The sequence below is a fragment of the Ammospiza caudacuta genome, chromosome 1 (assembly GCF_027887145.1).
Source record: "Ammospiza caudacuta isolate bAmmCau1 chromosome 1, bAmmCau1.pri, whole genome shotgun sequence".
Lineage (NCBI taxonomy): Eukaryota > Metazoa > Chordata > Aves > Passeriformes > Passerellidae > Ammospiza > Ammospiza caudacuta.
Window position 1 is genome coordinate 46,343,119 of NC_080593.1, and position 11,550 is coordinate 46,354,668.

Here is an 11,550-nt window from a genome sequence, read left to right on the forward strand (position 1 = left end):
ACAAGCACCCTGTGCACGAGGAGCAGTGCTGCTGCATTTCTCTCAGCCCACAATGCCAGAGCAGCTGCTGTGCCCAGCTCCAATGAAGCCAACCTGGACATGCAGTACAGGGGATCACAAAAGTAGGGAAAGGCTGTGCAACTTTCGGCTTATAGAGACACCTGAGCCTTCAGCAGAGAAGGGGGAACACATTGCATGAGGACTGATAATTATGGAGCAAAAAAATGAGATAGAAATAATCTGTTGTAAAGTGAAGATTGTGGCCTCATTGCAGATCTGGTTGCTTGAAAATTATTCTTACTGATGAGCTAAACAGAAATCTTTTTTGTTAGGAAATTCATCTAAAGTCTAGCTCCACTCACCTCACTTTTAGCTCCAGATTTACAGACAGCAGGGAACCTTTCAACTAATTAAAGTCTAGCATCAGTTGGGGTTAGCAGAAATTTTATACAAAACCTTTCAAGGGAAGAAAATCTTTTAAGGAAGGCTTGCGCCATTTTTGCCAACCAGATTTTTTTGTGTGTCACTCTAAAGTATGTGAAAGGCAAACAGTGAGAGTAAACAGCAGGTATCATTTCTGATCAATTCGCTTCCATTATTTAGACTTTGGCACTTGTGGAGCTGAAACTTCAAGTAAAGCTCATAAGGGAATGGAATCAAAGACATAAAAATGCCTGTAGGAATCTCAAGAACTAAGTGGCTTTGTGAAGTGTATTTTTGGTCTTGGAATATGGGAAGAGTTTGTGAAACCTAACACAGTCTTTACTGAACTAATATTGATGTCCAACCTCCTAATGAATTCAGGTTCTCATTTCCATCCACTGACATATTTAGACCCTTTCCTAAACTTTACTCCCTTTCTTCAGACGAGGAAACAAATGCCTATCTACTGCTGGACACACCTGTTTATATCCCATCAGAACCAGACACAAAGAGATAATCTAATTCTTTATTTAGATTTATGTAATCTAATGCCTATATTTGTGCATTTCTTGATGGACTTATCTAGATTTTCCTACATAGTAATTCTCCCGTGGTATATTTATATCAGATTATCCTGTTGTATATTTATATCACCCAGTAGAGTTTCCATTACAAACTAAATATTCAACCTTGAGCAGTTACAGTAACTGCACAGGACCTGGAAAGGAAGTCTCTCTATTTATAGTTTAATAAATCAGAAAACTACATGGTAACACTTGTTGTAACTCAACAGTGGATTTTTCAAAATGTAAACAGAAACCAGAGGAATCAAATCTAAAATAACATTGATTTTAGTTGAAAGGGAAAATACATAAGGATGAGGAAATCAATGAAAACCTGCCTGTTCACTGTAGGTAGACTTAATTTTTGAAAAAAAAATCCATATCAAAAATTGTATTACATTCTTTTTTTGAGTGGAGTATCATACTAATTATTGTCCTTTTTTATTCAGTAGTGGTGATGTTAATGCAAGCTCTCTGGCTGTCTTCATAGTTCAGCAGCTTGTTTAGTAGATCACTACAAATGCTCCAGGTTTGGCTCAGGGATGTTTTCCAAACAGGGTCATTACTCTTGGGTATCAGGATGCTGTCAGCTGTACAGTGAGCTCCCAGTCTTCGTCCTGTGCCCATATCTGCCCACAGCTCTGAGCAGTTGTTCAGATTTCTTGGTTGCAGCAGTGCTGCCTGAGAACAGCCTTGGTTCTGCTCGTGGCTGTCTGGAGACTCAGAGCTGCCCAGCACCTGGAAATACCAGTATACCAGTTTGCCTGTGCCCTGCTCTGCTTTGTCAGCTCTCTTTAATCTGCCTGTGGCTGTTGGTTCATATTCATCCTTAAAAGCAAGCTCACCAGAATAATTTTTCTGAAGCAGGTGAGGGAGCATTCACAAGCATTCCCTTCCTCTGGCAGAGCTGAAGCAGTGGCAACCAATACAAATGGAGTGACAGGCAGCTGAAATGGTACAGCTGTTTGCAAAGTGAATTTCTGTGGGTATATATGTGCATATTAAGGTATGTACATTTTATGATCTGATGATTTCTCCTTCAGAAGAAAGATGGTTCGCAGTCTGCAGGGAGTGGACTCACTTCTGTTATCTACTAAAAGGGCTTTTTCTGCCACAGTCAGTGAAAAACAATGTCCCTTTCTTTAAAGAAGAGCTCTTTGAAGCCAGTCCACTACAACTTTGCAGAAGGTTAAGGAGCTTATTCTGTTTCTTCAACCCAAAACAAAGACTTCCTTGAATGAATCACCCCACATCCCAATGTTGTTCTTACGGGATATCTGAAGAATGAAAGAGGATTGAGTTCTTATTTTTAACATACCCATTTCCTTTGGCTGCTCTGCGAGTTGAAAAACCTTCATTTGTGATTTCAATGCTGTAGGGTAACCAGTTTCCTAAAATTCTCTAAAGGCAAGAGATTTGCAGTCTTACCTTATTACATGTTTATAACTATAAACATGTAATAAACATGTTTATAACTATAAACATGTAACATTTCTGGCATGACCCAGAAATGTTTGCCAATATTTAAGGGGATTTGCTGAACATCAAATGGATCTCTCTTGCCATTTAGTAATGATTTCTTTTCATTCCAGATACTGCTTTTTATCTTGCTTCTTTTAATAAGACATCTCTTCCCAAGTTCACCTCTTCTGTAGTATGCATAAACACTTACTTACTTTCAGTATTACTTATTACTGAATGATTAAATTGCTAAGTTGGATGGATTCAGTAATAACTCATTGTACCATCAGATTAAGTCCTGCTTTTCCTTCCATACTCCATTCTAAGAGTACATGGTATACTTATTTTTGGCAGTACACTGAAGCCTAAGTCAGTGTTACTTAATTTATAACCTGTCCTTGATATACGCTGGTCTGTTAAACAAAGGAATGTGTTCATAACCTCTTCCATAGACAAATTATAGCACAATTTGAATGTCTGCATTTGAAAAATTCCTTTGCTGTAGCCCACGTAGGACATTCAGTTCCTCTGATCACACTCCCATGTGAGATCTGGGTAGCTGTGCTGCGATGGTAAATCCTGTGCTTGCTTTATGGAATAAGCTCAATTTTTAACTTTGACAAATGAAAAGTAAAAATTTTTTCCTGTGCTTACAATACTTATCTTTGGCTTGAAAAAGAAGAAACAACCAAGAAATGATAAAAGTAGGAAAATCTGCTGGATTCCAAAGGTATTACTGCCAAGAACCTAAATACATAAAACACAGACAATGAATAGCCAAGGACATCTTTTTTGTAACTTGCATCACTCCAAATTATTTCAAGTGTCTTTATTTTTCTATTATTAGGAACTTGGCTTCTGTAAAATATTGTGAGATGAAAATATTGTTTCTACCAAATAACTATAGGACATATATAATTACCTAAAAAATCTTATTATTTTGATGAAAATGTGCAATAGCCATAACTACATAAGATGTCCAAGTTCTTATCATGCATATAAAGAAACTTTTGCTAGGAGATGGGGTATTTAATTCAATTTCCATTCCTTTCCCAACAAACAGACATTTTCTCATTCAGTGCAGGCATGTACAAACAGCATATTTTGGACTGATAACTATTTGCATATTTGGTTAGAAAACCTTGGAGGGGAAGGAAAAAGAAAGCAGGGGTGAGGAAAAGTAGAGAACAAGAGCAAAGAGTCTGTAATTCCAGAGAAAAGGGAAGTCAATTTTTTGAGGATTGCAGAAAGCTGAAGAAGGAATAGGAAGAATCCCCAGATGTGGTAAAAAGAAGTTCTTACAAGACTAAAAGCAAAATTTCAAATGTTAGCAATTACTTTCAAGGTGTTATCAGCCATTGCCGGTGTGTTGTCATGGGGAGAAAAAGGCGTTGCAGCATCAAAGGAAACAAGGAATCTAATGAAGAAAAAAATTAAAGGAGTAATTTGCATCTATTTGGTGGAACAACCTTCAGAGGCACTTTTGTTAATTAGAAGGTTTGAGCTGCACATATTAGAGTACTGAGAGGCTGGTGGAAGTCTCCAGACATGTTTCAAGGCAGAAATTTATGTGGTCACGGAACATTTCTAGAGCATCACAATTTATCAGTGAATTGAGTTATTTTCTCCTTCATCAGTTAAAATTTGACAGTCAGAAGGAAAAGTGACCAGCTGCTTGCAGGAGCCTGTCTCTCTGAGCACACATAACACTTAAAAGCTCATATTTTCTTCCAGAACTTTTGATACTTCCTCTATCCGCTGGGGTGTGACTATGAGTGTCCCTAGTCTTAATTGTGATCATTTGTTCTCCTGCGTTGTGGGTTTTATTAATTTCTTATTATGGTTTTGTGAGTTTTTAGAGGTCTACATATCTGTTCAGAAAAAAGTAAATAAATAAAATATACATAAAGGGAGAAAGATACTAAATCCCTGCTCCACTAAAACTAATGAAGACAGAACAGCAATCAAATTTAGCATACTTTCTGGTAGAGTTCAAGGCTTCAGATGTTAATCAGGTGGATTTTTTTTTTTTTTATCATTAGTATCTAAAACTTTAAATTATGGAAGCTGAGTTCTTAAATCCATATATATTTTAGGAATCAAGAAAAAGTCTTGATTTATCTAGACTTCTTTAGATATAACAGATTTGAATGAAACTGAATTTGTTATTCCACAGACTTTTTTTAACCATAAACATAGAACTTTTCATCCTTTGTACAGCAACTCCCTCAGTCTGAATGCTTTTTCCTTCCTTTCTACCTCTTATTTCCTTCATCTGGGACTTTCTCTGGTCCTCACATTCTCCATTCCCTGGCTGTGTCTCCTTTTCTCCTTTCAGAGTATACCATGTCCCTGCCCCTTTACTGTTCACCCAGCTCTGTTCCTTTGGTAGATAATTGCCTGCAACCATTTCACCCCAAAACAATGGCTTCCCATCCAGTCTCACATCCTTGCTGGAGTCATATTGATTGAGAGCCTAAAATTATCCGTGAGATCAACTCCACTGACATAAATACAGGGGATTTAACTCGATGTTTTCCTTTCTAATACGATTTTTTAAAATTTCAGTCTTATGTATGTTTTCAAAACATATTGTCATTGAAAAGTACGAAAGCAAAAGCTCATTCATTCCCTTTGAGTAAATACCTATTCTTTGCATCCAGCAGCTGTTGCAAATATAAAAAATCTTTTTCTGAAATCAAAACAAGCACACTGCTTTCACAGCTTACTTGCTTTTCCCCTCATTACCGATCTTTTGCTGTAACCATGGACCTCTCTGTAATGACGTGTTTTGTGTGTACTAAACTTTGTATTGATGAAAAAGCACTGACCAAACTTGCCTGGAAGTCTCAGATGAAGATTGCTTAAAGGATGTGGCTGAAACAAAAAGGTGTTTCTACCATTCCATAAATAAATCCTCCTAAGTGTAAATTGTGGCTGTTCCTCTCTCCATCTGAACAATTCAGGTTTTTCAGAGAGCTGCTTTTATGTAAGATTAGAGAGCTGTCTCCATGACATGATGCTCTGCTTCTCTTCACCATTAGTTGGGCGTTAGTTGTTCTGGCTGTAAATAGACAGGCACAGATGGTACCACGACTCTCCGAGCCTCCACACATCTTGCACTGCAAGGATTTTTGTTATTCTTGCTATGTCTCTAGCAGCTCCTACTCTTTCCTAACAGTTTGTTGAGAAGAAAAATGGAAGGCTAAAGAACAATCAGTCCCTTCTCTCTCTGAAGTCTTTAGATAGGACAGCACCATTCATTTTTACTTTTTGTCTTTGCTAGGGGAACCCAGCCATGGGCGCATCAATGAAGCAAAATTTCTGCCATCTTCTTTAGGTGAATTCGGTCATTCCCAAGACGGCTGAGATGCCTGAGACAGCCTAGATGCCCCTAAAGCATTAAATTGTGAGACTCAAGTGGTACATCCTCCCTCAGTTCCCGACAGCTCTGATCACCACAGTTAAAGCACCATGACGGATGAAAGAGAAGCTGGTATCTCGAAAGACTGGAATAGCTTTTGCAGGAAAACCAGCTGGAACAATTAGCAATGCTGAATTGAGAGAAAGCATGGATAAGAGGGATGTGACAGATTCATATTACCTGCTCCTCATGTCCACCATGGAGAAGGTAAAATGACCCTTTTTTACAGGTTATAAAACAGAAGAACAAGATGTTAACTTAAAAGAAGAACAAGATGTTAACTTAAAGGCAACAAATTTGAAATCTAATAAAAGGAAGTCAGTTTTATTGAAAGTAGAGTTAACCTGATGCAAAAACTATTGAAACCAAGAACTTCGTGAAGCTATAATAAGGATTGAATGTTTCTATATATTAATAAAATATCAATTTAATATTTTCTATGTCCCATCTCATGTAAGGTTTTAATGTTCTGTGTCTCTAGAGAACTCAATTTACTAACAAAAAGATAAGAAGTAATTTTCCTTCCTATGAGCAGGCAAATCTCCTATTTGTTTACTACTTGGTTTTTCGTCATCTTCCTCTACAGTCTTGTGGAATGGAAGAATCAGTGATGTGGTAATGGGTGGACCATTCAGCTGCTCCTTGACAGCAGCTCCTGCATTTTCACCTATGAGGCTGCTAACAAGAAGAAAACTGATAAAGGTTAGTCAGTGTGTTCATAAATGGCTCATCTCACCCCTGGGCCTCATATTTTTTGTTTAAATCTGTGTAACATTTTTTAGGGGACTAAGATTTTTCAGATACGCTACTAGCACTGGAGTAGACAGAGGAGTAACAGCTGTAGATGGAGAGTAAATTTCTCTTTTCCCACCCTCCTTCCTCTAAAGAAAGACATTGAAATAGCAGCAATGCAGCTGTGAGCTTGGTGTGGTGAAATACAGACCCAATGCACTGGGTTTCATGGCCAGGGGATGGTTTGCTCCCTCTTCATGCACCTCTTTGATATGACTGCAAACTCATCCTGTCTGTAATGATACAGTTTATCTTTATCCAGGTACTGTGGCAAGACAAAAAGCCCTCCTTTCACAGGTAGGCACACCCACGTGCACCAGCCATGCTCTCTGGCTGGTCCCCAGAGACCTGTGGGCAAGCAGGAGCGGCGTCAGAGCCTGGAACACCACACACAGGGCTCCTCTTACCTGCTGCTCTGCCCTGCTCAAGGCAGTTTATCTACATCTGTATTTATCACCCCTTCAAACTCTATCTTAGTCAAGACAACAATATCCTCCTTGCTTGCAGGAGGAGAGAATGTGATGAAAATACTGAGAGAAGGAACATCACAGCTTACCTCTTTTTAATGAAGGATTTTCTGAGAACAGTCCATCAAAAGGGCTAGACATCTAAGTGACAGATGAGTTTCCTAGAATTTCAGTGTTTCAACAAGAAAAGGAAAAAGCACCCTAATATTGAATAGAAACTGTGACTGTCATGTGGAAATAAATCTATGACAATCTGCAGAGGAAGCAGTAGAAGGCATGAAAAGCCTGATGAGATTATAAATAATATAATCTATTGTGTTACACCATTGTCACACAATTTGTGTTCCCTCAGCTACTCAGTATAGACTGCTATGTGCTTATCCTCTTATCTGCTGCAGACTTTTGCAATCTCTTGGCTCCCCCACAAATGAGACAATTTGGATACTGACATGTAGAAATAGGAGGTGTCTCATAGTGGATGCCAGTGTAAGTGGCAAATCTGGGTGAAATCCTGACTGCGTGAATGGCTCAGGATATGCCAGCACATGTTGGAAAGGGCAAGCAGAGTTGCAGTTCTTTGAAAATGTGAAGACAAATAAATATATAATTCACTTGATGGAGTCACCAAGTGGTGATGACTTTGAAGTCTGCGGAGCAGTTTTCCTGGTAGCTGGCTCGTCCAGGCTTTTCTGTGTTCTTTATCCTGGAGACTGTGCAGGCATTCCCAGGGAAGCTTGCAGATGTCCTGATGCAGAATGCAGGATATGGTCGATTCATCCGTGCTTGGTGCCTTCCTATTAAAACCATCTGCATTCCTAGAACATGTGTACTAACTGGACACGTGCAATTAGGATCAATACAGAACTGCAAAGGGAAATTTATGGGCATCAGCATCAAGTGCCACCTAAAAGTAACGCTCACAGATCTGTGAGACACTCATGTGCTCTCTTGCTTGGCTGTCTGTCTCACCAGCATGCCCCAGTTTGCCAGTCAGAGTTGGATAAAAAGCCTGGCATCCACCATGATGCACCACAACAGGGTGAGCCCCAAGGAGGTGTGCTTTGGAAGCTGCTATGGGGGTCTTTAATAATATTCCTGATTTTTTTTCTGATTTCTGCCAACTGAACACCGTGTTCTGACGATGAATAGAGCGGCTGGAGCCAGGTCCACGTCTGCCACTTAAACCCTAATGCTTTGGAGCTGAAGCGAGCTGCTTGCAGGAGTTGCTAGGTAACTGTAACCTGCTCACAGCTTATGTGAGCCAGCGAGATGCTTCTGATGATGTCATGATTCAGATATGTATTTCATCTCTTGAAAGAGTTTTCTCTCAATTTCTACAAGAACAGGTGCATAGGGAAGCTCTTCAAGCTCTTCAGTGAGGCACAACTACTCTGGCCCAGCATGCTCATGCAGCTTAATTTCACTCTTGCAAGCACCATAATAAAACAATATTGACCATGGCTTCTCAAAGTGTGATTTTAGGGGAGAACTTACAGCTTCAGACCTCTTTTATCTTCTAGACACCAATTCAGTGGAAATACAGATATCTCCATTGGCTACTCTGCAGCCTGCATGAGAACAAAATGACGGCTTACTTTCTGCTATTAATAATATAGAACAGGAGTTTCTTGATTATGCTTTCCAAGAACACAAAAATCCAAGTATTACATGCCAGATATGGACTAAATCTGGGAGTTATGGTCCTTCCAATACTAACTACATGCCTATCTATAATATTTCTTACAAGGAGAGTCTAGTTATGGCAATATGTGACATGACAAGTGTGTGTAGCATATCACTGACAAGGCAGATGGGAAAACCTTCTCCACCACAGTGCCTTGAACATGTTGTGGTGAGTATAGGGTTGATGAAGAGGAAACTCCAGAACTGTGGGAGATCTAAGCCAGGACTTGAGAGACTTCAGCCCCAAACCTGGGCTGAACAAAGACTGCAAAGTGTGTGTGCTTCCTCATTCCTAAACCAAGAGGGGATGCACTCCTACATCATGGGGAGTCTGAAGGCTTTTTAGTGGCTCTCTGCCCATATGGGAAGTCAGGATAATTAAGACTGATCATGTGTGTGTGTGTTTGACACCCACTGGGGCTCTGCAGATGCATTTCTTATTTCTCCTGGTTTCTTCCCCCAGCCTATCAGTGAGAAACCTGTGTTTCTCCTTGAAACACCTCCTCGCCTTAGAGATACCCTTGGGTTGGAAAGTGTTCTGTAATCTCTAAATAGGCCAGTTTGCCAGGAGCATCAAACTGAAGCAGTAGCTGGTGCAGGCAAGGAGAAACCAAACCCCTTGTTTCCTGTCCTCTGCTTGTAACACTCATGCATCCTCTGTGAGCCACTGCCTTCATCCCTGACACTCCTAACTATCTATTGGTTTTTCTTTCCCTGTTTGCCTGTCTGATTTGATCTTCTTTCTCCTTATTTCTGTCTCTTGCTGTCGTTCTCCCCATGTGTGCTGCTCTTCCCCACGTGTGTGAATCCCTAATCAGTGCAGAGCTCGGGTCCCAGGCATGTGCTGTGCCAGGCTGCTGCGACAATTAGCTAACATTTGGAGAGTGCTATGCCTCCAGCACACTATTTTAAGATGCGCAGCCTTGATCACATTTACGGGTCTACCTGGCAGAAAAGGAACTGAGACAGAGCATACAGCTGACATTCCCTAGGCTCTGGATGAGTGCCAGTGTTAAATGTACTGTTTAGCACAGGGAGGACCATTTTCTGCAGAGAGAGGTCTGGCAGGCACTCATTAGGACAGGCAGAGTCCAGTGGGAAGGATGATATATCTCACTGTCAGCCAAGTGCCTTGGTATCTTCACCTATCCAGGCTGATCAGATAAGAACCCCCCTCCCCCACAGATGAACCACAGGAACCTATTCTTTGTGTCACTTCCACAGAAATCACTGGGATTATTTGCATAAATATGCATTTTTCTCCCCTGCTTGGTGGTAGGATACCTCTCCTAAAACACAACACATTTACTGTCATGGCAAAAGAGCAGAGCAGGAGCTGCCAGTCCTCCAGTAACCGTCTTGTTCTTCCACTTGCAATTTTTTAACTAGTTGAAAGCGTTAAGTAAATGGGAACTATTAAAATTGCTGATCCCATTGGGAGACTTTTCATGTATATTTCACATACTGATACATTCTGCTAGATCTAATTTATGACCAGGAGTCTATGAAGAATTAAGTGACTGATATTCCTCATTCTTCACATTTTCATTTTGTTTTCTGCTTGATACTCTGTGTATTCTGATGTTTAAACCAGAGATTAACACACACTTCACAAAGCTTCATGGTATTTTATAGAAAGTACCCAAGGTTTTTGTACAGCTGCCCAGCAATTGCAGAGCAGAGGGCTCCAGGGCTTAACAGAAATGATCAAATACGTAACTTGAGGCATGTCAGTTTGCATATCATTAAAACTTGGAACTAAAATTTTTATGATTTTCAGAAGTGATGTAAATGAAGATGAATGCAAGAACTGAGCCAAAATGAGGATTAAAGTACATCCTTCTTCTAATTACCCAACATAATCCTGTCATTAATTAACCTGGTTTAAGTGCCAGGTTAAAAGATGTCAATTACCTAGAAAACTGGTAATCATCAATTGAGTTGTCTAAAAAAACAGTACTTTCCAGTAACACAGTGTAATATTTATGAGTTATGACTAGCAGTGATACTTTCTTGAGGCAGATGGTCAGACTATACATAAAATAAATCAGACAGCAGTACTTTAGGAAGGTGTCATTAAAGTCCCCCTTTAAAATCTCACAACTTTTCAATGTAATAATTTTGAGGAATGAAGTTTTTCAGTGCTTAGTTCCCTCCCAAAGATGATTCCTTTTAGATGTTCATAATCATTCTAGCTTCCTAGCTACATTTAAAGAACACATTATATAAGCATACTCTTTTGTATGATTAACAGAAGTATCTGCTGCTGAAAAAGCATGGTGATACAGGATAAGGGGCAGATTTAACGGGGTACATATAACTCAACAAATGTTGTGGGCCAACAATAAATGCTTCACTGATAATGGCAACCTGAGACATCCACAGGGGAAAAACATTTTTTCTGAAGACCATTTTTTATGCTATTTTGTTTTGAGTAATCTGATTTTTCCAAATAAGAGACATGTTAGGAAATGTTCATTAAAACACCACAGAAATTTTAAGCAGTGTTTGAGTACCCTTTCTTGGGATTAAGGTTTTGAAATATTTCTCCCACGGTTTGTATTCTGTTCTCATCTCAGTGTTCAGAGACAGCTTGCAGAAACAGTTATAATTTATTATGCTCTAAAGAAAACAGCTTACCCAGATGAAGACATATTAAGATCAGCTGGTTTTAATAGTTCAATTCACGAAAGTTAGTTACATTTTTGTTTTTTAGGAAAAACCATGGTTGTCCTGG